This window comes from Rhincodon typus, chromosome 2 (genome assembly GCF_021869965.1).
Source record: "Rhincodon typus isolate 14 chromosome 2, sRhiTyp1.1, whole genome shotgun sequence".
NCBI lineage: Eukaryota > Metazoa > Chordata > Chondrichthyes > Orectolobiformes > Rhincodontidae > Rhincodon > Rhincodon typus.
In genome coordinates this window covers 48,056,754-48,084,624 of record NC_063333.1, presented here as the reverse complement: position 1 = coordinate 48,084,624, position 27,871 = coordinate 48,056,754, and the positions used below count along the sequence as shown (strand labels likewise).

At 40.4% G+C, this 27,871-nt stretch overlaps 1 long non-coding RNA gene and 1 pseudogene across 1 annotated transcript in view; both read right to left on the bottom strand.

Annotated features, from left to right (window-relative positions):
* The window catches only part of LOC109929953, a 139,876-nt gene that overhangs the window by 9,755 nt on the left and 102,250 nt on the right, over positions 1-27,871 (bottom strand). The window lies entirely within an intron of this gene.
* On the bottom strand, positions 15,532-15,632 carry LOC125487371 (annotated as a pseudogene).

Here is a 27,871-nt window from a genome sequence, read left to right as displayed (position 1 = left end):
CATTTTCCCCACAAGTGGTGCTCCAGGCAACAGTTGGGCAGATAAACAACCAAGATGGGGAGGATCACAACACAAGAGTCAAAATGCAGCAACATAATACACTAAACCTTGCATCAAGATAAGAAATTGAACCTGATAAACCTGGTATGTTATGGGTTAGTGCTAATGTAAGAAATGACTGTGAAAGTTGCTAAATTGTCATAAAACACAACCGATTCAATAAAGTCCTCAGGGAGGGCAACTTCCTATTCTTACATGTAACTCTAATTTGGCACAACATAATTAACCCAATTCCCGAGCAGCAACAAAGCCAATAAACATCGTTAGTGTGCCAGCATCCCGAGAACATATGAACAAATGAATAAATTAAAATGTATTAATTGAATATAGCTTGGAAAATTTTACTCTAACAGAACAGCAACATGCATTTATAGGGAGACAACCGCCTGCTGGTATTATTAATATTAATCTGCAGACCCATATAATGTTCTGCACACTTGCATTTGAATCCTGCCATAACCAATGGTGGAATTCAAATATAATAAAAATCTGGATTTAAGAGTCTCGCGATGACCGTGAAACCATTGTCAATTCTAATCAAACTTATCTGGTTCACTAATGTCCTTCAGGGAAGGAAACTGCCATCCTTACCTGGCTTAACCTACATGTGACTCCAGACCCACAAGAAGTGCCCTCTGGAATGTTTTGGCAAGCCACACAGTGGTATCAATTGTTGGTGTGTCTCAAAACATAATGAAATTGGACGGACAAATGACAATGGCAAAAACTGTCAATCTTGCAAAGTCTTTCTTGTTAGCATCTAGGGGTTAGTGCCAAAATAGGGAGAACTATCTCACAGACAAGAGCCTGACATAGTCACACACTCAGAACCATACCTGATGAGGCACAACCATCACCACGGCTGGAGATCCTGGCCCTCCAGGAAGACAAATCCAGGTGCATAGTGGTATACAGTCAGGAGGGAGTTGCCCTGGGAACCCTCAATATTAATCCTGGACACCACAAAGTGTCATAGCATCAGGTCAAACACAACTCCTTTTGATTATTGTGTACTGTCCTCCCTCAGCTGATGAATCAGTACTCCATGTTGAACAACACTCAGAGGTAGCACAGAGCATGGCAAGGGTTCAAACTGTACTCTGGGTAGGGGATTCAATACCCACCTTGAGTGTTTCAGCAGCAGCACCACCAATCAGGTTGGTGAAGACCTAAAGGACCTTGCTGATTGAATGGGTTTGAAGCAGGTGGTGAGGAAACTAACAAGAGGGAAAAACATACTGTGACTGCCCTAAACATCAAGGCCACATTTGACAGAGTGTGGCATCAAAAAGCCCAAACAAAACTCAAGTCAATAGGAATTGGAGGGAAATCTCCAATTACTGGAATCTTAACTACATAAAGGAAGATGGTTATGGTATTGGAGGTCAGTCATCTCAGCTTCAGGACATCTCTGCAGGAGTTCCTCAGAGTAGTGTTCTAGGCCCAACCGTCTTCAGCTGCTTCAATGACCTTCCCTCCATCATAAGGTCTGAAGTGGGGATGGTCGCCAATGATTGCACAATGTTCAGCCCCATTTGCAACTCCTCAGATATTGAAGCAGTCCATATTCAAATGCAACAAGATCCGGACAATATCTAGACTTGGGCTGACAAATGGTTAGTAAATTAACACCACACAAATGCCAGGCAATGACGATCTTCAATGCAGACAACAATCTAATCATTGCCCCTTGACTTTCAACTGTTGTTACTTTCACTGAATCCTCCACTATTAACATCACGGGGATTACCACTGAACAGAAAATGAACTTGATTAGCCTTATAAATACAATGGTTACAGCAGGTCAGAGGCTAGGAATCCTGCAGCGAGTAACTCACCTCTCGACTTTCCAAAGCCTCTCCACCATTTACAAGGCATAGGTCAGGAGTGTGATGGAATTCTCCTACTTGCTTGGATGGGTGCAGCTCCAACAACACCTTTCAGGATAAAACAGCCTGCTTGATTGACACCACATCCACATTCACTCCCTCCATCACCACAGTATCATAGAATTTTACAGAACAGGAGGCAGCCATTCAACTCATCATGTCTGTATCAACTTCCAAAAGAGCTACCCAACTGGTCCTATCCTCCAGCCCTATCTCCGTAGCCCTCTAACTTCATCACTTTCAAATATACCTCCAGCCCTCTTTTGAAATCTCCTATTGAATTCACCTCTATCAATCTCCCAGGCAGAGCATTCGAAAGCCTAAAGATTCTGAGTAAAGAAGTTTCTCCTCATCTCACTCCACCTCTCCTGCTCAGAATCTTGAAATTGTGGCCCCTAGTCACTGCCATACCAACTGGTGGAAACAAAATGTCCCTGTCAAACTTTTGAATAATTTTGAATACCTCTTAATCTTCTCTGCTCCAAGAAGATTAAGCCCAATTTCTCTAATCTTTCTTTGTATCTAAAAGCCCTCATCATTCTAGTAAATCTCCTTTGCACTCTGTCCAGGGCTTTAACATTCTTCCTTAAATATGGTGCCCACAACTGAAGACAATATTCTAAATGTGGTCCGACCAATGATTTGCAGAGGCGCAGCATCACTTTCTTGCTTTGAAACTGTATGCTGCTATTATTAAAAACAAGGATCCTTTAAGACTTAACAACTGTTTCAACTTGCCTGACTATCTTCAAATAATAACGTACATGAACCCGAGGTCACTCTGCTCCTGCACTCCTCTCATAGTTGTACCATCGAGCCTACATTGTCTCTCCATGTTTCTTCTACCAAAATGCATTACTTTACATTTCTCTGCATTGCAATTCATCTGCCAGGTGTCTGACATTTGGCCAACTTGCCAATGTCCCTCTGAAGACATTCAACATCATTCTCACAATTCACTATTCTCCCTAGCTTACTATCATCTGTAAATTTAGATATTTTGCCCTCAACACCCGTCTCTAAGTCCTCTATATAAAAATCGGAAGAAGCAAGGGTCCCAACACCAATCCCTGGGGAACAACTTTCAACTCATCTCCAGTTTGTGAAATGCCCTTCCATACCTATCTTATGTCTCCTGTCTTTTAGACAACTTTTAATCCATGGTGCCAAGGACAAATCAATCCCAAACATATACTAACCGACCTGCAACGTGGCACTGTATCAAATGTTCTCTGAAAGTCCAAACATACAACTTCCACAGCGTTATCTTATCCACTGCCTGTTAAATCAAAGAACTCAATTTGTCAGACACAACCCACTCTTGACAAAGCCATGTATACTATCTAGTGTTAACTTATTTTTCTCCATGAGTATATTTACCTTATCCTATATTATGGTCTCCAACAGCTTTCCCATTATTGACATCAGGCTGACAGGTCTGTAGTTTCCTGGGTTATCTTTTGCCCCTTACTTAAAGAACAGTGTCACATGTGCAATTCGTCAGTCCCTGGGTCTGAACCTTGTTCGGGGGTTGGAAAATTTCTGTCAACATCTCCACAATTTGTTCCTTTACCTCTGTCAACAATCTAGGCTGCATCCCATCTGGGCCTGGCGACTCCTTTACCTGGAGTGCCTTTTTAGCACCTCCTCTTTATCTGTCACTAAAATGCTCAGTTGCTCAATACCTGTGTTTTCAACTAGGCAATAATGACTATTTTCTAAATCAGTAAAGACAGAAGCAAAGCATCATTACTACCTCTGCCATATCCTTTGCTTCAGCAAGTATCCTACCCTACCCTCCTTATGACTGCATTCTATCCTCACTAATCTTTTACTATTAATACGTTGGAAGAATATGTTACTACTTGTTTTGGCACAGCCAGTATCCTTTCCTCATACTTCCTCTTAGCCTTTCTTATTCCAGCCTTCTGTACCTTCCTGCATTTGACATGCTCTCCCTGATTTCTATTGCTATCATTATTCTGATATTTCTTCCTTATTTTCTCATTAATATCACGGGCACTCTGCCTTTGGATACTCCGTATTTGTTTCTCATGGGTACGTACCTACATTGCACCCTATTCATTTCTGCTTTGAATGTCTCTCATTTTTCATCCATAGTTTTATCCACCAAAACGCATTTGTAATCAACCTGCTCCAGTTCAACTTTTAGACTCCTAAAATCTGTACTATTCCAGTTTGGAAAATTAACCATTGACTGATTTTTCTCTTTTTCCAGCTTAATATTGATGACACAAAAATTGGTAGAGTTGTGGATAGTTAGGAAGGATATCAAAGGACGCAGCAGGATATAGATCAGCTGGAAAGTTGGGTGGGACAAATGGCAGATGGAGTTTAATCCGGACAAGTATGAGGGGACACATTTTGAGAGATCAAATGCAAACAGAAAGTATACTGTAATGGCAAGACCCTTAGGAGCATTGATATATCGAGGGATCTTGGGGTCCAAGGCCATAGTTCTCTGAAAGTGGCAACACAGGTGGATAAAGTGGTAAAGAAGGCATACGGCATGCTTGCCTTCATCGATCAGGGCATTAAGTAGAAAAGTTGGAAGTCATTGTGCAACTGTATAAAGACTTTGGTCAGGCCACATTTGGAGTAGTGTGTGTAGTTCCGGTTGCCGCACTATAGGGAGAATATGGAGACTTGAGAGGGTGCTGGAGGTTTATGAGGATATTGCAGAGATTGGAGTGTATTAGCTGTAAGGAGAGGTTTGACAAACCTGGATTGTTGGCACTAGAGTGTCAGAAGCTGAGGGGCGATCAGATATAAAATTATGAAAGGCATGGATAGGGTGGATAGTTGGAGTCTCTTTCTCAGGGTGGAAATGCCAAATACTAGGTGACATAGATTTAAGGTGAGAGGAGGAAAGTGTAAAGAAGGTGCGAGAGCCAATTTTTATTTTATTTCTAAACACAGAGGCTGGAAGGTGCTTGGAAAGGATTGCCAGGGGAGGTGGTAGAAGCAGATATGACAGCAAAATTTAAGAGGCATTTAGACAGATACATGAACAAGTAGGGAACAGAGGGATATAAACAATGTGTAGGCAGATGAGATTAGTTTAGAATCATGTTTGGGACAGATTTGGAGGGCCAAATGGCCTGTTCTGCATTCTTTTTATATTAAAATTGCTATTTCCCAAAGGTCACCCATTATGACATTCTCCACTTGGCCTGCCTCATATCCCAGGGCCAGATCCCTCCCTGGTAGGATTAGAAATGTACTGTTCCAGAGAGTTCGCCTGCACACATTGCTGGAATTTCTCCCCTTCCATGCTCAATGCTCCAAATTTTCCCAGTGTACCCTAGGGTAACTGAAATCACTAACTATCGCAACCAATGATCAGTGGCAGCAGCGTATACAATCTACAAGATGCACTGCAGAAATTCACCAAAGTTCCATTCAAACAGCTCCTTCCAAACCCACAACTAGTTCTATCTAGAAGGCTGAGAGCAGCAGGCACATGGGAACACCATCACCTGCAAGTTTCCTCCAAGCCACTCACTGTCCTGAATTGGAAATATATTGCCATTCTTTCACTGTTGCTGGATCAAACTCATGGATTTCTGCTCCTAACAACACAATCAATCAATCAATCAATCTGTCTACACAAATGTACTGCAGTGATTCAAGCCTGCAAGTCACCATTACCTTCTCAAAAGCAATTAGAGATGGGCAATAAATGCTGGCCCAGCCAGGGATGTCCACGTCCAATGAATGAATTAAAAACTGTTAACATACATGATATTCCGAGGCACTTTATTAAACTGGGTGGAAGAGAAGAAACAGGAATGATAATGAAACATTAAACATTGGCATAAAGATGAGTAGAGTTGAGTGAAAGCTTGGTTAAGATGGTTCGTAAATTTTGGAGCAACAAAGGGACCTTAGGAGGCATTTATTAGGGAGTTCCACTGTTTAAGAACAAGGAGACTCTAGATTCTGCTATTGGTGACAGGACAAGGAAGGGGATGCACAAATGTTCAAAGAGGACCAACGGGTGCATCAAATTTACAAACTGCAAATTTAATTTACACATACTGATACAGAATTGTGCATGTCACTTCATTTCTTTATCCATTTTCATGACTTACCTTTTGCAGCTTTATGAAGATGCTGCTATAGTTTTCTTTTTCTAACCTTTAATAGTTTTTAAAAACCTACTTTTTGAACAGCCACAATTATCAGAGGAATGCTGACTACCAGACCAACAACACAGTTTACGTAAATGCACATTGTAATGAATATGCCGCAGCTTATAATTAACTAGTCTGCAGTTTATAACTATTGAAACTGTAAGAAGAACTGTTTTTTATAGGATTTTATCATAGGCAAACTTTAGGTAGAAAGCTGTACATTTTGGCAAAAATCATTATTTGAGATCAATCTAACAAAAACGCAAATGAATTCAAGAGAAGCTCTCCTCCTTATATATGCATTGGTGATGTGAATTATTTCTTGATCAGAATTCCCACACCACCACCGCCCACCGCCCACCCCCCCAACCAACATCTTCCAGCAATCCAAGACAATATCAGGCTTCAGCTGTTTTTAAGTGGTCATTCATAATGAAACATAATACACTGTCCAATGCAGGCTTGAAGAATCTCTTCTTTCCCAAAGGCTCTGACGAGAATCTCTATATTCTCCCTTTATTGCTGAAGACAAGTATTGCCAATGACAGAAAATTACAGAAACAAGTAAAGGTTATATCATAGCCAAAGCTGAACATGTGTACCCTATCAAGAGTTCAATGAGCACCTTAAAATGATTAATCAGAGGAATCATACTGCTGCCTTTGAAAGTACAAAGGTATTCCCAGATAGCAGTGACTAAAATTATCAGAGATCATGAGAGTTGAGCTAATTTTCTTTGGCTGGAAGTGGTCTTATTGAAGTTTTCACAATTTTGAAAATGGTAGTATATCATGCAGATAAATTGTTCACTGACTTAAAATTTAAAATGTTTTATACAGTTACAAACTTGTATATTAAGAAAGCAAAAGGTTGACAAAAGACAAATGTAGCATGGAGTCTTGGTACTATCAACATCCTGGGAGTTACCATGCACCAGAAAGTCTACTGGATCAACCAGTACTCTGAGAACAGGTCAAAGGCTATGAGTTCTGTGGTGAGTAATTTATCATCTCTCTCCCCAGTGCCTGTTCACCATCTATTCGCCACAAGTCAGGAGTGTGATGGGACATTCTCCATTTGCCTGGATAGGTGTAGCTCCATCAACATTCAAGAAGCTCAGCATCATCCAGGACAAAGTAGCCCACTCGACTGACAGATTCACTCTCTACACCACCCATGCACCATTGCAGCAGTGTGTACCATCTACAAGATACACAGCAGTGACTCACTGAGCACTTTCCAAACTCATTACCTCTAACACCTAGAAGGACAAGGACAGCAGATGCATGGGAACGTAATGGCCCACAAATTCTCCTCCAAACCCTCACCATCTTGACTCAGAATTCCTTGAAATTGCCATTCCTTCATGGTCACTGGGACAAAATCCTGGAACTCCCTTACTAACAGCATTGGCGGTAGTCCTATACCCCAACAACTGCAGCAGTTTAAGAAGACAGTGAATGCTCAATAAATCACTTGCTTAGCAAATGATATCCATGTTGCCAGAAGGAATAAAGAATTGAAGGCTTGTGGCAGCTGAACGATCTCCCTTCATATGATAAGCTTTCCCCTAAAATCATTCAAGAGGTCCTACTACAAAATTTTCTGTCCAAATATTCATCATTACTCGCAATTCAGTATAAATGATTAAACTCCAGAAGTACACGAAAAAACATTTCAGACTCAGAATATTAAAGAACGGTTTTCAGATGAAGGCTGTTGTATGAAGGATAATTTTGAAGTTTTGGAATCTTGAATTAGGAATAAACGATTGCAGATGTGTTTCAGCATCGTATTCTAATCCCCAAGTAACCGAGTTGGCCGACAGCTTTAATATTTCTTGTGCACTCTGCTCCTATAAAGTTGGCATAATATTTCTCACTTATCAGACTTTTGAAAGACCATATACAAATATTTACACTTATTTCAATAACAAAATTTACTTCATCAGTAGCCACATCTAATACTTTTTTTTCCTCAAATAAGATCTGATTTAATCTCTGTGCTGCTACACACCAAAGAGTTGCTCAACATTGTCAATGTCATTGATGGATCATGCTGGTCTTTTCAGAAATTCCATTCACTACTGGCTGTGATTTGGAAGCAATGAGTGTCCCTTCAAAATAAGAGCAAATTAAGTTCAAAACAGGTTTTGTACACACACAAATCTGTTAATGGTATATATTACATTGCACACTGGAAAAAAGTTCCAAAATAGAGCCATGAGACAAACTTAAAGTCATATTCCATTTAGCATGATTTTAATTACAAAAGTTTGGCAAACCAATAAAAGAACAGTAATTTGGGAGGCAATGGCCTTCTGGTATTATTGCTGGACTGTTAATCCAAAGACACAGATAATGTTCTGGGGAGCCAGGGTCGAAACCCACGACTGTAGACGGTGGAATTTGAATTCAATAAATATTTGTAATTAAGAATCTAATGATGACCATGAGTCCATTGTCGATTGTTGGAAAAACCCATCTGGTTCAACTGATGTCCTTTAGGGAAGGAAACTACTATCCTTACCTGGTCTGGCCTAAATGTGACTCCAGACCCACAGCAATGTGGTTGACTCTAAACTGCCCTTTGGGCAATTAGGGATGGGCAATAAATGCTGCCTCGCCAGCGATTCCCTCATCCCAAGAAAAAAAAATCTGACTTGATTTAGCTTCTCCGAGTTTTGAACCATGACTGCATTCAAGGCTGGTCATGTTATCAACAAATCAAAGAAAGATCAGGAAAATAAGATGTAATAAACCCTATTGACTTCAGACCTCTAGGCAGACACAACTTTAACTGTACTATCCTTTTGAAGACACTCAGAATATGGGATTTACATTCCCAAGGGATTGACTAACATTCATTTTTAACGCCTATAGGATGCACTCAACCGTAAAATGATAGAATCCCATCAAACTGCAAATCAAGTCAATGTAAAAACAACATTGCCGTAATTCATGCAAAACAGTAAAATCAAACTCATTTTCAAAAAAAGTTGCTCACAGCACAACATATATTCTTTACAACTCCTCATTACCTAATAAAACAGCTTCAGACATCTACTGGCAAGTTGCAAAATGGGAGGGGTGTGTGGTGAAGAGAAATACAGTAGTTCACTTTGAGGAAATTGACAATGGAATTTGTTGTTTCAGGGGCTAACTTAGTAGGAACAGATGTAAATTCTGTGCTGCAACATGATCAAAGTAAAGCATAACTTAAATCCAGATGGAATCAGTGGGAGGGATTGTGGGAGGATTTGGGATGTGGCGTGCCCAATTCAGCCAGCTGGTGTTCACACCAACAAACAAGCAAGAGGTGCCTCTGGTACTTAAAGAAGATATAGTTCCAATAGAGACTGGGGAAGATTCAGTGCCATGGCCAGTGAAGGGGTTGTGAGATTGCATAAGAAAAAGGAAAGCCTTGCATTTCAAATTAATCCCAGATCAGTTGGCTATTGCTCACTAAATGAACTGCTTCTGAAATTAGCTGCATAGCCATGCATCTGGATTTCGTTAAGTGTATTTCATGGCCACTCCTGCTGCAATTACAAAAATCCGACATCACATTTTCCATAACCAATGATATCCTTACATTGGTATGTCTTGCCTGGGTCACATATTATTAAAACTGAATTATCATGGTGTATGGCCTTTAAACTTTTCAAGTTCTGGGTCTTACTTTTATACAAAAAATGAGTAAACAAACCAGTTTAAAGTGCAACGTGCTAATTTATCTGTTCAGAAAATGCTATTTAGATGTTGATGCGAGGCTGCATAACATTGCTTACCCAATGTGCCACTAAGTAGCAGGATTTAGCTTTAAGTCTAAACTAAGCCATCCAATGTATCCACTGAGCAGAGGCCATGAAATTAATTATGTTATTTCAGTAGATTTTTCCATCCAGGAGTATTCTTCCATTGCTAACTTTCCTTGTTATCTTGCTCTGCACCATCCTTTGATCATTTGGGTCAGATTGTGGAGCAAATCACTTATGAGGAAGGGTCACTGGACCCTAAATGTTAACTCTAATTTCTCTCCACAGATGCTGCCAGAATCTGCTTAGCTTTTCCAGCAATTTTGGTTTTTGTTTCTGATTTACAGCATCTGAAGTTCTTTCAGTTTTTATAAAAACAAAGGTCCCGGTTATGAATTTGTAAATAGACGTCTTGTGGCAAAATGGTAGGGTCCCTACCTCTGGGTCAGAAGATGTAGGTTCAAGTCCTACCTGCTCCAGAGGTCCTATAACATGTAGGTTGATTAAAAATGTTCATATTTTTGAAAATCAGCACATGAAACGTCTCTTTACTCATTCCCCATGAGAACATGTTCCCAAATAAATGGACAGAAATAAAAAGGATTTTTAATGTAAAATGCTAAAAGAATAACTTAGGCATAGCAACACAATTTATTTTATTGTAATAATTAAAGCACTAATTACATGGAAGTTATTAAATATCTAATCAAGATAATCAAAACAAAATCTTAACTGGTGGAAAAATGAAAGGTAAACAGAAAACGCTGGAACTGCAAAGGAAACAAAATATCAACTGAAAGAGCAAGGTATAGTTATGGGAACGCAGGGGGATGGTAGTGCGAACATTAATCAGAACCAATCCATGACACTCCAAATATCAGCTGTCTTTCTCTTTCCAGTGAATCTGCTACACTTTGCAGCTTTTATTAAAAAAGAATTCCCCATCGTGATAGTTATGGCCTACTGAAAATATCTCAATTTATATCTTATTCAGTCTTGCAAAATTTCTGTGTCAAAAAATCCATAACTAAGTTAAAAAAAATCATGAAATCGAGGACACATGAACAGCACTGGGTAAAATGAAGAACTATATATAGCTCCTCTAGGATTCTTTTATCTTAATCCACAGGATTCATTAAAACCATACTTATTTACCCTTCGCTGCTGTAGAATTGAGATTAGAACACATCACTGTCAGTTCCAGATAAACACATACCAGATGCTTGCACAATAATGACCAATACATTCCAATCCATCATAGCTCTCCCACTCACTTACCTTGTGTAGATTTGTTGACACAAGCATTATAGTTAAACACAAAACAATCATTCACACACAATACTTTATTCAATTATCTGGTTGTATCTATCTTCCTGGACAAAGAGAAATCTACGCATTATACTTACCCATAATTTGTAAAAGAATTGAGGACATTTACAAGCTGTCTAATTGAATAATGAAGCATTACATCTATGTAATTTTCTCTTTAGTTTTTCTGTTGGGAGCAGAGGTATTAGATTATTCCTGTTTCCATTCTTTGGCCTCGTTCCGACAACAGTGACTTGCCTATCAATCTTCCTCTCCAACTGGTGTAGTCCTGTCTTCCAATGTGATGCGTGCATATTGTACTGAAAATTGTGGACATGAATGCACCCTGTACCTGTGACACAATATCCTGCCTCATTAACACCTCCCACTATGTGGTAGATTGCTATTTTGACCAATGCCATTTTCTTCAAAGCTATATTACAACACAGTTTTTTCAAACTGATGTTTAGACCGCAATAGTTAGTTACTTTGATTTTTGCCCAAACTGGTTAAGCTTTTTAGGAATTTAGACAGAGACAGCACGAAGATCCAGTGGTTTGAAAAGTCATTTTACAAAGCTAAAGCCTGCACTAATAGCCTAGAAAAATGAGATAGATTGTGGGGATGTGCCCTGTTTGCAGAAAGGTCCAATGGGATATGGCTGTAAGGACAGACGATGGTGGGGGAGAGCAGATGATGGTCAGAGATGCGTTCGGCAGTGTCGTGGGGGGTGTAGGTAGGACACATGGTCAGGGAGGAAGAACACAGAGTAGTCATGGGGGATGGTGATCCAATTGTTGGCAAGGAGGTGATACAATAGAATATAATACAATTCAAAACAGTGCAGGAACAGGCCCTGTGACCCAGCAGGCCTGCGCCAATTCTTAATCATTATTTAGACTTGCTACTTACTGCCCATGTGCAATTTCTATCCCTCTGTTCGCCTCCCATTCATGTATCCTTCAAGATGCATCTTAAAACGTCACTAACATACCTGTTTCCACCATCTCCACTGGCACTGCGTTCCAGGCACCCACTGCCCTCTGGGGAAAAAAAACTTTCCTTGCACTCCTCCCCTAAACTTTCATTCTCTCGACCCTGAACCTGTGCCCTCTTGTAGTTGACCTTTCCACTCTGGTGAAAAAGCCTCTGACTGTCAGACCTTTATCAGGTTACCCCCAAGCCTCCGTTTTTCCAGTGAAAACAATCCGAGTTTATCCAACCTCTCCTCATAACCAAAACCATCCAGACCAGGCAACATCCTGGTAAACCTTCTCTGCACCCACTCTAAAGCATCCCCGTCCTTCTGGTCGTGTGGTGACCAGAACTGCATACAATATTCCAAATGTGGCCGAACTAAAGTATTATACAGCTTTTCCCTAACTTTTATATTCAATGTCCTGGCTGATGAAGACTAGCATGTGGGGAGAGAATTTAACAAGTTAAAGCATAAAAGACTGGGATAAGACATACCTCCTCCTTCTCAACCTACAAGTGGCTCTGTGAAGACACTAACATCATAACCTCTTGCCTCATTTAAGCTGCCAAATTTCTCAAGGTTTGGGAAAGTTAGCTACCTCTGGTTAAAAATAAAACGATTGTTAAAATGAAGGCACAAAACCTCACTATTGCAATGAAATTGCCAACCTGCTTCTCTCCCCTTCTCCCACCTCCATCACAATTGGAAGCGGCTAAGTTCAAAATGCGTTCAATTCTTGTTCCAGAGTTTATGCATTTGCACTATCACATCCCCACACTATCCATTTTTGGGATTTGACATTCAGCCAACTGGATGCAAGCTCAAAACATCCATTGATTTTTCTAACTAGTTGTTGAGAAGCTTTCTTAGTGTAGCATTAAAAGTTTATTGTCAGCAGTTTATTTTATATGTCTACAATACCACCAATATGTATGCTATAAGTTTCCCTGCAAAGCTATAGGCTTACTTTACCTGACGTCAGCTGAATGAATAACTAACCAAAGCAACCAAGGAGTCATTCATTAGTGTGCAACATTCTGAGGACATAAAGGATGCTATACTGATGCAAGTTATGCCAAAACATTGAATGTATTCAAGAGGTGACTAGATATAGCACTTGGGGCGAATGGAATCAAAGGTTATGGAGAGAAAACAGGATTAGGTTATTGAGTTGGACAATCAGCCATGATTGTGGAGAATGGAGGAGTAGGCTCAAAGGATCAAAGGCCTCCTCCTGCTATCTTCTATGTTTTTGTGTTAATACTTCCCAGAATTCTTCGAGGGCACGGTATCTCATATAGGTTCTAGAAAACCCGCCAAAGTATGACAACTTGCAGGGATCGGTGGTGTTGTGGTTACCTTACTGGACAAGTAATGCAGAGGATCAAGAGACAAGCGTTCAAACCTCACCAGGTCAGCCGGGGAATTTAAACTCAGTTAACAAAATAAACTGGAATGAAAGGACAACACTTGGCGTCATGAACATGCAAAAGCCAGATTATTGTAAAACCCATTTGACCCAATCACTGGTTTCCTTTACAGAAGGAAATCTGCATCCTCACCTGGTCTCATAGCAATGTGTCAACTCTTAACCATCTCCAAAGTGGCTCTGTAAGCCATTCAGTTAAGAGAAATTAAGGATGGGCAATGAATGTTGACTTGCATGCTATGCCCATATCCTGTGAATGAATTAAAATAAAATCCCAATGCTGTAAAACAGCTGGCAAAGTGGAACCAGGGAATAGACAGGAAATTGATTAAAGAATGTGAAATAGCTAATACTTAACAGATGAATTTGAAGTCGGAATTGGGATCTCCCAGATTTCGAATTAATACAATGGACTAGATTCAGAAATACAGTGGAAATTGATAAAATTAATTTGTAGGAATCTAGAACAGACAATTTGTCAGAGAAGACCGAAGTAACTAAAAAAATGAACAGGAAAAGTATTTCAAAAGGTCCAACAAAATAAAATCTCACCCAACAGAGTAACGATTGGCTTGAAATAGAGTGGATGTGGAGAGGATGTTTCCACTAGTGAGAGAGACTAGTACCAAAGGGCACAGCCTCAGAGTGAAGGGGGCGACCATTTAATACTGAGAAGAGGAGGAATTTCTTCAGCCAGAGGGTGGTGAATCCGCAGAATTCATTAGCTGTAAAAAGGCTGGAGGCCAAGTCATTGTGTATATTTAAGACAGAGAGAGATAGGTTCTTGATTAAACCTGGAGGGCATAGGTTTAAGGCGAAAGGGGAAAGATTTAAAAGGGACCCGAGGGCGAATTTTTCATGCAGAGCCCGATGTGTGTATGGAATAAGAAGTGGTGGAGGCTAGTACAATTACAACATTTAAAAGGCAAGTGGATGGGTATATGAATAGGAAGGGTTTAGAGGGATATGGGCCAAATGCTGGCAACTGGGACTAGATCACTTTAGGATATCTGGTCGGCATGGACAAGTTGAACTATTTGTGCTGTATAACTCTATGAATCATGCTAAAGCATGTCATGTTGCCATAGGCAATGTTTCAGGGTGGAGCCTTGGTTAGAAGATTTTGTTCAATCTTTATTTGTTTGCTGACAAAAATAAGCAGTTCAGTTCTAGGAACGGACAGAAGCAGCTGTAGCTTTGCGTTTGTATGCATCAACTATTACTGGCTAAAGGAGAGAACAGCAGATGAGAGTCAGGTAAGCCTTTGCATTAACAGAGAAAATGGTAACTTAAGAATCTCAGTTTTGATTTTGGAAGGGAAAAAACAGGTGATAGTTTTGCTGTATTGAGTAGCTAGTGCAAGAAATCTATAGTGGCCCTCAGAAGGCCTTATGGCAGAAATCCAGAGCAAAGCTAACCTGGAAAGTTGAGAGAAAGGTAGCTGGGTTATGCTGGCATCTTGACAAGGGGTCAGAGGTATGCACAGTCAGAAATCAGAGGTGGATCACACAGCCAAAATGCTAGTGAAAGGACCCCACAGAATCTTGCCTTCCAGGATGGCTGGAATGCGGGGCATAAATAAAATGATTTCTGGAGGGCTGAGACATACCTTTGGGTTGGTCACAGGAAAAGTGAATGAATCTTCAAGATTCATAAGATAAGGAACTCTTGGGAGGAAATGAAAAGTAGAACTGACTTTAGAACTTCAGCCATGAAATGCTATAGTATTAAGTTAGGGTGCTTACTTAGTTTAATTTCTCTTTCTTTAATATGATGGTTTAAAATGTGAAATCTTGAAGCATTGCTCGGTCAGGTAATTGCTGGGTGCTCAGATTTCTTCCTTAAATATTAACTGTCCATAATAGGATCATAACAACTGGCAAGCAGAGTACAGGACTAACATGTTAGGAATATTAGTATTGCGTTCTAACCTGCTGAGCTAAGAATCCACACAAAATAGGGTGCACCACTTCAAAGATGTACATCATTCTTGTGCAGGTGCCATGCTAATCCATATTATTCCAATTTTATAGTGTATGCACTGTCACTGCAATGGCACAAACTTGAGAAGCTGGATATTTTATTCACCTAGTGCTATGAAACTAAAACGGGTGAATATTACAATTCAAAGCCAGGTTAAGTGTGCAATAATAGAAATCTGCATATGACACACAAACTAAGAAAAAACGTGGGGGTAAGCTTTGGTATGAAAATATAAATCTATTAAGTGAATGAGTTAAACATATTAATCATCTTAAAAGTGTAATATCCTCACTTTCATCATTAAAACTCTTGTTGCTAAGCTTGAGTGTGTATGGTCAGTTCTCCCAATCACCTTCTCTCGCATTGACTTCAAAGTAAACATTTCATCCAAAGCCAAAAAAACTGCTGACATAGTCAAAAAGAAACATTCAGTACCCTAAGTCTTTTTACCCTCCATCATCCCGCTCCCCCCCAACATCCGTTTAAACCGAATTTAGCTTTTAATTTGTAGCCTGTTGCCTGACTAGATACTCTGGCGTGCAACTCATTGGCGAAAACCAGAAGAGAAGCTTCAGTACCTGATTATGGATAACAAGGTAAATAGTTAAAATAAAACAAAATCATATGGGTCATCTAATTAGAATCAGCCTTGAAATACACAAGATGTCCTGGATCAAATGACAGACACTCCACAGTACAGACTGTGTAGAACGAAAATACTAGAAAGGTAAAATATTGACCATATATTCAAATAAAACCCTCTGGTAATTCTCTTGGATAACCACACATGTTTGCAACATGAACTGCCTAAAGTCAATGAATGCTTGTCGACTACCAATAAGAATACTTCCACTGCCCTCACACACAGAAATGCATAAAAATCACGACATGGATATGGAAATGTGTTATTTATTTCCTGCTGACCCAGCAGACTTTCTCTGAAACAGAATAATTTTCTGTTTGTCAGGATTTCTTTTATTCCAAGATCAAATATTTCTGGCTGTAGAGCATCATTAGCAGAAAACATGTTCTTCCCACCAATTGCTTTGAGAAACATTGCTAATTCCAGTGCCTCTTAACCCCACCTCCACGAAAAAATTATGTCGCACACAAAACGTTAACAATTTTTGGCAAAAATAACTCTGTTTCTCTTCCATCTAAACTTCCAGATTCTTAAAAATAGCCTCCTGATTTTCAAAAAGCTGAATGTGAAAGTCCATGGCACTTTATATATTTACACAGTTCCATCAAATATTTATATTTCCTCTTTCAAGGATATAGGCATAATTAGAGACCAAAATATGGGACTAACTGTAAATAAATGATCATGCACACAGCTGTGCAACCATTTTAAAAGACTGGCTGCATTGAAATCTCATAGATTAGTTCTGCTATTGCCAGTTCATTAACCAACCTGGGTGACCACTCATGTTATGCTTAAATTTGAGCTGGAGATAGTAAGCTTTTTGTAGGATTGTAAAATCAAGGAAAAGTTTATTGCCAGTTGTAGAATTTGCTGTGGAACTTTTGCAGCTGATGATAGCAAATTGGTCAACTTTCCCTCTCACTTCAAGAACAGGCACCAAGGCTAAACAAAACTAACAGGACATGGGGTGGGGTGGGCTGGGTTGCGGCAGAGGTGTGGAGCCATACATGAAGCAGCAAAGCTTTATGCTTCAGACATAATTAGTCATGATCCTAATTAGAATAGCATGTTTCTTTACCTGCAATTAAATGAAGCACAGCAGTTGGAGTTTAACTGATTCCATACAACTGTACAGCTAACATTCCAACAGTGATATAAACATGATTTATATTTCATACTAAGGGAAAAAAAAATCTCTGGTTACTGCTGATGTTGAAGCAACATAAAATCACAATGTTACAGCACAGGACCATTATACTCATTGCAATAGATTTAATACCCTGATCCCTTTCCTAAACTCTGCACAATTACTGGACTTTGGCAGCTGTCTGGCAGGTGTTGATCGACTCACCCATGGTTCTGGGCTTCACCAGGGTGGTACAGCATTTTGAAACAGTGCCTAGTGCTGCACCTGACAATGTCTTAGGCCCACAGTGCCTCAAAGCTGTCCAGATTTTAGTTGTTATATCCCTTCAAAATCTATTGAGCATGGTGTTCGTGCCACTCAACATGATGAAAGGAATCCTCAATATGAAGATGTTGCCACAGAACTATGCACTAGTGACTGCCATCAGTACTTTCATCGATGGACACATCTGCTACAGGGTAGATTGGGGCCAACAAATCAAGTAGATTTTACTCTTTTGCCATTTCAGAAGGCATTCATGAGTCAACCACATTGCCATGAATCTGGGGTCATATGGAGGCTAGACTTCTTCCCTGAAAGGGCAAGAGTGAATGTGATGGATTTTTATTGCAATCAACAATGTTTATAGGATCACCATGAGGCTAGCTTTTAATTTCAGATTTTCTCAAATTCAAATGTTACCATCTTCCAGGATGGGATTCGAACCAACAGCCCCAGACCTTTAAGCCGGTGGATTCTGGACTACTAGTCCAGTGATATTACCAATATGTCTCCACCTTTTATTCGCAGATAGAGAACAGAAAATAAATGGGATTAAATAGGAAACAGCTATTGGGCTGTAGACAGAGATATGAAGTAGGCTGACCAAAGGGTTGCCCAAAATGAGAAAGTATATAAAGTTTGAGAAAGAAATCAGCAGGGCTCAGTGAGATAGTTTCAGACAGTGGGACCAAGGGAACTGAAGACTCTGAAACCAGCAGACAAGTATTGGGGGCAGAAAGGATAAATACATAGAAAGCCAATGTCAGAATGTGGGAGAGCAAGACTAGAAGAGTTTGTAGAGGAAGGGCAGAATCAGTACTTGGAAGGATTTAAAGATTTTGAGATGTTGAATGGTACAAGGAGTGAATGTACATCAGTCACACATTACCCACTGGCAAACCAAGGTGAACACAGCAGATCAATCTTGGGTCATGAAACCCTTGTATATTTACCTCATGAAATAGAACAGAATTAATCACTATACTGTACAGACCGTCTTAGTACAGGACACATTTTGGACATCTGAATTTACAGACAGTGAGGGCTAAGATACCAGAAATGAGGAGATTGAAATAATGCAATGTCGAAGTTAAAAAATGTATGAATGTGTTTTCATGCTTAGAGAAGCTAAGTGTTGTACGAGTAGAAGGAACGTGGAGTTTGAAATTCATCTTAAGGCTAAACAGGATGCCATGGCTTTGCAGCATCTGATTCCGTCAGAGAGTCGGCAGGGAAGGCTGAACTCAGTGCAAAGGAGAAGAATTTACAGCACAGGCAAGGTGCTGCCTTTCAGATGAGACATTAAACTGAGGCCCTGTGTGCCTCTTTGTGTCAAAAGTCCAATGGCATTATTTCACAGAAAAGCAGACTCACCCACCACCTCTGGTATCTTGGCCAACATTTACACCTTTAGTCAACAATCATGAAAAAAAACCTCATCTGCTTGTATCACAATGCTGTTTGACAGAACTTGTTAGCAAATTGACTCTCATTTTTCCCACATTACTTTTAAAAAATACTTCATTGCTTTTAAAATACTGGGTTATTCCATGGTTATGAAAAATACTAAATGTATGCATATCTTTCCTTCTGTTAGGACTTTCTAATGTTCGGTTGGATAAAGCCTGGACTTTTTTTTTTGCTTTCGCCTCTCAGAGATTATATGCTGCACTGAAGTCTTACTTTAACCTGGATAAGAAAGCTAATGGTATAACTATCAGACTGATCCTGCAATCAAGCATTTCTGGTGAGAGCACTGCTTAAGTAATGGATGGAAAATTCAAAGCTGCAATTTGCAATTTTCCATCAATACTCCCTGCAAGTACCACTCCTCACTGTCAGCTCCTAATTGAGGAGTCTGGTCAAATGAGGCATACATTCAATGGAATTCCAGGTAGAGTTTAAAACAGATTTACTAATTTGCTCTACTGCCAAAGATGAATTATACCTCTGTCTTTTCCTTGCTAATACAGGGCTTTTGTTGAATTTGTACCAAAAGGGATTGTAAGAAATTATTGTAGATATTTACAAAACTGTAACAATTGATGATACATTTAAAATTCACTGCTAAGAATGCAAATATGTTTCTGCTTTGCTTCTACAATGAAACATTGACAAGTCAGGTACAGCACAAGTTGAATACAGAATATCACTTAGGAACCGTACAAGCTTAGAGGCAAATGGAAATAGTTTACTCCCTCAATTTGAGCCATATTGAAATGCAGGTCCCAAATATTGACATGGCTGATGTGCTAGGCATTCTGACTTTGACTACTTGATCATACCTAAACTGTAGAAACTGCCACAAAAATTTAAAATTAGTAATAGGTCGGGAAAAGAAAGTAGTCACCAGATTACAATTCCTAATCTCCAGATGCAATTGAATAAAACATAAATGGCGGCATTATAATGGCATAATAAAATGTTTATCTACTGTACCTTAGTATGTAACTTATCACCATATTTAAAAAGGCTCAGTGGAATATATGTTTGAGGTGTGGCACTTAACAATAATCAATCAGCACAATTCAAGGCTGATTCCCACTCTATGATGTGTTATCTAATTGCAGCCTGTGAAACATTGAAAACAGGAGCAGAAGTGGGTCATTCACCCATCAAATCTGCTCCCCCTCTTCACTACCATCATGGCTGATCATCCATCTCAGTATGACCTTTAGACTTCCAAAAATATCAGCTAGGAAAATTGTTTTAGTATCCAAAGCAACTGATAAATGCCTGAGCCTCAAAATTCAGATGCATGGTGCCAGCTATAAATGGCCATAGATGTCCAAAATGACATCTGTGGCACATGTGCATATTTCAGATTGAGTTGCACTAGATGACATTTGGCAACAGGGTGTTAGTTTGGGCAGTAGAAGTTCCGAGAAAGTATGCCGAAGTAGGCAGCTCATAATATCAGACAATGTGGAATGCAATTCCGGGAGGAGACTTCTCCTGATGCAACCTGTCATCGTCTGCAGAAACTCGCTTTGCGAGCAACGTGCTTCGTCTCTAAAAGGATTCCACTCCCTCAACATTCAGTTGGTGGTGCCAGTATATGGTGTGCAAGCATATACTGAAGATCATACAGATTAATGACTAACACCCCTATTCTGGAAATTGGTATGATGCTTTCACTCTAGGCTAGTTCGCTGCATTTGAGCCACTGTGATAAGTGGAAAGTTGGCGACTGGGTAAACATGTATATCAGGAGCTGGAATAGGCAGCTCTTCGAACCTGCTCCACCATTTTAGGAGATCATGGCTGATTTAATTGAGGCCTCTACTTTCCTGTCTACGCCCCATACCCTTTGACTGAACTGAGGAAATTTGCTATGCAACATATGATTATTTGCATGTTGAAATGATCATAATCATGCATTCATTATTTTATGCTTTATTTTAATGGCTTTCCATAACAATTATGATTACTTGGTTTATTTGTATTGTCATCGCAATATAGCACCTGCTACCATGGTGATTTCTGAATAAAATAATTATCTATATAATGCATCAAATATCCATTATATATATCCACATCCATGTTCATGATATCATGCCGTATGCAGACCTACGTGCTTTCCTCTAAACTATATTCAGAGAACATCTACACTGCCAACTGTGGTCGTGGTGAAGAAAGCAGGAGAAAGCAAGAGGAAAATGCTTATACTATCTGCACATTGTAACTCAGAAGTGATTTGGGGTAAGCAGATGGAAGAATAATATATGAAGGAGGATTAGGGAGGAAGCTATCACCATCTTCATCTTCAGCCCTGTCACCAACTACACCCTCAATGCTGGCTTCTTCAGTGATATCATGACCCTCCCTGGGAATAAGGACAGGTATTCACAACTGCTCTGCATTTTTAAATGTATTTATTGGATGTAGGCATCGCTGGCTAAGCTAGTATTTGCTGCCCATTACGGAGTGCCCTTGAGAAGGGGCAATGTGCTGCCTTCTTTCACCACTAGGTTCCTGACACCACCTTGCCCTTTAATAGAGAGGATTGTGTCAGTGAGAGTGGTACAATGTGGTTATCACTGTTGAATTGATGGCAGCATGTGCAAGCTGTTGTATTTGGGGATAAGGCTTGGAGCAGTGCTAATTGTTTGAAAGCAGGGTGAAGCTGTGAATGTCAGTTTGAGTGACAGATTGTTAATAAGTGAGTGATGGGATCTGGTATAGCAGGTGAAATAATGGTATCTGAGGATCCATTCACTGGCCTTGACCATTCCCGAGAGGTTAGCAGTATTGCATCTGGATCCTCAGGGCTCGATTCCTGGTATTAATCTCGGTGGCTATCTGGTCTCGCTGCCTTCACAAAGTTTGGCCAGGGAATTTCCTGGGCCCTGTGAGTAGGCAATATTTCTCCTTTTCCTCATCTCCTGCAACAAGACCTCCAATACATAGTTGGAACATCCTGAAGCTTGTTTTCCGCCATGTTCTGTCATTAATGAGCATTCTCCAGGTCAAAATCAGTTTTAGAATGACTTTCAACACCTAGTCAGATATCACCTCTTAAAAAGTACAGGTTGGCTTTAATTCATGGCAGTATCTCATGATCTGCATCCCTTGCAACCAATGAACAGCATGATTAGCAGTAGTTGCATACCCCAAGCACTGAAATTAGCGTCATTAGCAATCCAGCATCCATTTTTGGCTCCTGTTCAATATTTTCTCGACAGAGTTCCTTGGTCAGTTTTCATTTAATTTTCCATGGTCTCTGCAAGTCTGAATCAATATATTTTCCCTTTACAGCACTCTGGTTGTATAGAACGTTCAGTATCGATCATGGAAAAGCAGCTTGAATGGAAACATTTACATTCATGCATCTATTTTTACATTAAGGTTAACTGTATGAGAACCAAACAATTTATTTCTGGCAATACTATTAATATGAGATTTGACAGGATCAATATGCGAGTCACCTTATGCATTTACTGCAAGATCTCAGAAATTCGAGAGATGTAAATCTGACATTCCCTCTGGTCTTCTCTCTTGGATAATCAATCCAAGTATCACTGTCAATTGAGAGCTACAATTTATGACCTAATTAGCTTTTAGATTTGATTGGATAATTCCACCTATATTCCCTTTTGATTATTTCCATCAAAATTGATAAGCACTAACTTGCAGATTATAATCAACAGCTTTTTATTTTGTTTAGCAGTTCGTTGTTTCTTGGTATTTATTACCAGCAGCATTTCTAGTCAAACACTGCAAAAGGGGGATAAAGATTAAAAACTCAAATGAACAGGTTAACTCTGAACAACTGCTTTGCTGCATTCACAGCCACATAGTCCATTTTGTCTATTTATCTCTGATCTTTGTTTTCTGTCTGCGAGGTTTCCTTTCCACATGGCAGGCAGCTGTCAGCATCAGTGAAGGGGGAGGTAAGGGTCAAAGGCCAATACAGCTGTCTTGTGTAATCATCAGGCTTCATCGACGAGCCATGAATTCCAGCAGAGAGGCAGCTAGCTAGCGGTAGTACACATAAGACCACCCCTTTTCTCAAGTGTGCGAGGCAATGAACATTGAGGCCTCTTCTGCTACCCAAAGCAAAGCTGATCTGAAATTATTGTGCAGACAGTCAGAGTGGGAAGCTGACCTGGCTTGAGTGGGTCAATGGCTTAAAATTAATTATATGTGCTCCAATTTTCCCTGAGCACAGAGAATACAATAGCTGCATATGAGCTGTTAATAAGGAGAGCGGCAGGTTTTTTTTTAAGCATGTTACATTTTGTCCTGTTGCCAATGGTAGTATTTCAACAAGCAGCTGACATCAGAATTAGCCTGTTCCATAAGTGTGCACTGACTGTTTTGGTAGAAGCAGCGAGACAGAGGAAGACAACATATTTGGGGCAGAAAGAGTCTGCCCATGACCAGTCTGCACAAGGTATGCCAACAGTTGGTATAGTGAGTGAATGTCATGTTCTATCTGTAATCCAAGGCAGCAGGCAAGAAAATGATTCTCTGGATCTAACAAGAGCGTCAATGTTAAAATGCCTGTAATTTATGCCCATTGTATGAGCGACACATGCTGGGTGCCTCTAGTGTGATGTAACATCATTGGATCAGAATCCTTCCTCAGACCTCTCATGCTTAAATTTCCAGGTTTGTAACGCTTCACTGTGTACTTTGCAACTGCCTAACAAAATGCCTCATAGGGTGCAGCTGAATGCCAACGAGGAGTGCTGTGGTCACTGCTGAACAAGCAGCTGCTGTCAACAGATAAAACCTCTCTGCAGGAGTCCTGATTGCCAAAAGGCGACAGTAAACACCAACACAAAGTAATGCAGTCAAAATAATGCACAGATTGCTGTTGGAAACACCAAAGAAACTCACAGCTGACACGCTGTCAAATTGTCAATCACTTATTTAAGAATCCGAATGTTCAGACCAGTGCAATCAAGCCTAAAAAATGGTGAACAAAACCACTCATATAAATAGCCACTTAAATTTCATGGACAAACCTGTACATGTTCTTAGCATGATCTTCAAAACCATCAGAAAAATATTAATTCAATGTCCAGCAAATGATCTGATTGGATCTACTTATCTTAACTTGCAATGCAGGTTTGTGAAAAGCATTTTTTCAGTGCACTACAGTGGATTCTAACTTACTGTACAAATGTGCAGACATATGCTCAGTAAAGCCCATATTTTATTTTATCCATATCCCATGTTAAGAAACCCAAACATCTCCTCCACGAGGTTGAAGGAGGCACAGCACTACAAATCAGGGCGTGCCAAGGATGTTCCAGCGTATGCTTGGTCCAGTATTTCTTATTATTTTTAGCAACTGTAGAGATATGGTAGGATTTGGCTAATCGCAGCATATTGTTCCTCGGTGGTGGTGGTGTGGGGAGAGGGGGTGTGGCAGTTGAGAGGAAACATAACTGTGGGACCTGGGATGGCCCTGAGAGTGAGCACCAAGACAGGTTAGTGATTGAGATAGAGAGGAGGAGGAATAGGCTTTATGCAGGACAGTGATGCTGTTAGCTATGCTGTTCAGCTGAATATCACTGATGATTCCACGGCAGTTAAGACTCCGTTGGGAAAATGGTAGACAGCTGGCAGTTGTTTTGGGGAGAGTTGGGGCAGTCCATGATGGAGTACCTTTTGAGAGATTTCTAAAGCTGAACCGTTGAGAGTGAAGAACTGAAATCCTTTGGAAAGGACACAAAGTTTTAATGAGATTTGGTGAGGCAGTGTCACTAGCGATCTTGAGGGGCTACAGTGGTGTTGCTGAGAATTCTACAGGATCCATCTTGACTGCATCTGCCATTTAATGTGCTTCGTGGAGTGTTCAACCATGATTTGTATGCTATCCTATAGTTACTTTGTGTTAAATCTGGCTGTTGGAGTACAAGTTGTATGTATATAGTATATTGTTTTACTGTTCTAATTTTGTATAGTAAACTGTAGTACGTTTGTTCAAAACCATGGAAAGTTATGGCTTTATTCTCTAAGTAAGTACCCTTAAATCTCAAATATTTTCAACTTAAAATAAGAAAGGTTACCAGTCTCAAAGCACTAACACAAAATTGGCAGTCTCATCTGGGATTTTAACACCTTGTAAAGTTAAGGTATACAGAGGAGTGTAGTGAAAGCAAGTTTCCATATTATGTCTTTATTTACTTCCAAGAAATGTCCATGTGATCTGGGGTTGCCAGGGGATGAATAAATATGGAGCAAAGGGCAACTAGAAAGCAAACTGAAGTGGTGTTGGGTGAGCCTATGTTTGCTGTTCGGGAATTCAAAGTACACAGAGAATTCATGTAAGAGAATGCATGCAAGAGAAAATAAGCAAGGTGCTCTCTAATGGAATAGCTTTCACGTTGGCAGTGTTTGAACAGATCCTAGAGCTGAAGAAGGTTTCTGAGAATAATGCAACAAATGTGTGGCCATGTGTGTTCTTCAGTTGGAAAGGATAGAGAGCTGAAGACAGAAAAGGCAAGTGACTATGGATTGGGCAAGCCCCATGAATTCTCTTTTAGGTCCTTTAGGCCCTTTGCCAGGGCCTACCAGATCATGGAAAGGGGTAAAAATAAAGAGTTTCTGGGAATTTGGAACTGTAATGTCTCAGCTGAGAGAGGAGTTGTATACTCGTGTCTAGTCAGTGGTAACAGGGTCTTCATTGGAATACAGCTGCACGTGAATGCAACTCAAGGGCCAAAACAATCTCATGCTAAGCTATCCTTCACAGTGGAAGTTGCGTTGGAACAACAGAGATTGAAAGGATGTAGGTGGTGCCATAATTTTGCAGGAAGTAATACAGCTATGCTTGTAATTACAGGGGGCGGGGGGTGGGCATATCTTTGTTGTATGGAGTTTTTAAATGCTAAAATTTTACCCATGTTTGTAATATCCTTCATTTGTTAATTGATCTGTGGATGATGTTGATTTTAATTTGTTGCTACAGTAAAGGTTTTAAGTGGGGTTCTTTTTGTTGGCATCATTGTATCTTTCTTTTAAACTGTTATTGTTCTGAACAGGTGTTGAAACAATTGTTTTTTATGATTGTATATATTATGTATAATTGTTGTAATACATCACTGTGCAGTTCGCCATGTTCTCACATTTGCTTTATGATCGCTGCAAATGGATGAACTTCATTGGCTATTAGGTTGATTGCAGGCCACAATCTCTGGCACCTGCTGAGCATTCCAAGGGTGAACTAAAATCTACAAACTAAGGAGCTCTTTTGTGGCACAGTGGTAGTGCCCCTATCCCTGAACCGGGAGGCCCGAGCTCAAGTCCCACCTGCTCCAGAGGTGTGTAATAACATCTTTGAACAGGATGATTAGAAAAATAGGTTAAATTTTAAAAAAAAACTACAAACTTGAACACTTGTGGTGCAGTGGTAGTGTCCCTGCCTTTGAGCCAGGAAGCTGAGGTTCTAGTCCCACCTACTCCAGAGGTGTGTGACATCTCTGAACAAGTTGATTCAAGAATATAAATAGAAGCGAGGTTAACAGATCACTTCATTATGAATGCTTGGCAAAGCTCCCAAAAAACAAAACTGAAAACTACAAACTGATTTAAAAGGAAAAACTGCAAACTGAGGGGGTTTTTATGGCGTAGTGGCAGCATTCCCTACGCAGCAGGCCCAGATTCAAGTCCCATCCTGTTCCAATGGTGTGTAAAAACACAGTGATATACTGAAGAGATTAGAAAATGTTTATAATCAGTGCCAATTAACCTGGAGGAATGCACCCAAACACAGTCTAGTTGCCATGTTCCAAAATTACTGTTTAAAAGGAAAGGGCTCTTATGCCACAGTGCGAGTGTCCCTATCTCTGAAATAGGAGACCCGGGTTCAAATCCCACCTGCTCCAGAGGTGCATTTTTATTGATTTAAAAAAAAACTACAAACTGTTGCAAACACAAGCAACTTAGTGGTGGAAGATAAAAGAGGGAAAAACTGAGGTGATTGAAAGAGAAATTCAGTTGTGCGTGAAAGCACTCTGGATATAAAAGAAAAGAAACTACAAACTGCAATTCACAGACTGCTAGACAACAAGGTGCAGGGCTGGATGAACACAGCAGGCCAAGCAGCATCATAGGAGCAGAAAGGCTGACATTTCGGGCCTAGACTCTTCTTCAGAAATGGGGGAGGGGACGGGGGTTCTGAAATAAATAGGGAGAGAGGGGGAGGCGGATAGAAGATGGATAGAGGAGAAGATAGGTGGAGTGGAAACAGACAGGTCAAAGAGGCGGGGCTGGAGCCAGCAAAAGGTGAGTGTAGGTGGGGAGTTAGGGAGGGGATAGGTCAGTCCAGGGAGGACGGACGGGTCAAGGGGGCGGGATGAGGTTAGTAGGTAGGAGATGGTGGTGCGGCTTGAGGTGGGAGGAGGGGATAGGTGGGAGGAAGAACAGATTAGGGAGGCGGGGACGAGCTGGGCTGGTTTTGGGATGCGGTAGGGGGAGGGGAGATTTTGAAGCTTGTGAAATCCACATTGATACCATTGGGCTGCAGGGTTCCCAAGCGGAATATGAGTTGCTGTTCCTGCAACCTTCGGGTGGCATCGTTGTGGCACTGCAGGAGGCCCAGGATGGACATATCGTCTGAGGAATGGGAGGGGGAGTTGAAATGGTTCGTGACTGGGAGCTGCAGTTGTTTATTGCGAACCAAGATGTTCTGCAAAGCGGTCCCCGAGCCTCCGCTTGGTTTCCCCGATGTAGAGGAGCTTATTGTTCACTAACACAGCAGCCCTGATAGCAGCCACCAAAATTAGACATTGCAAGGCCA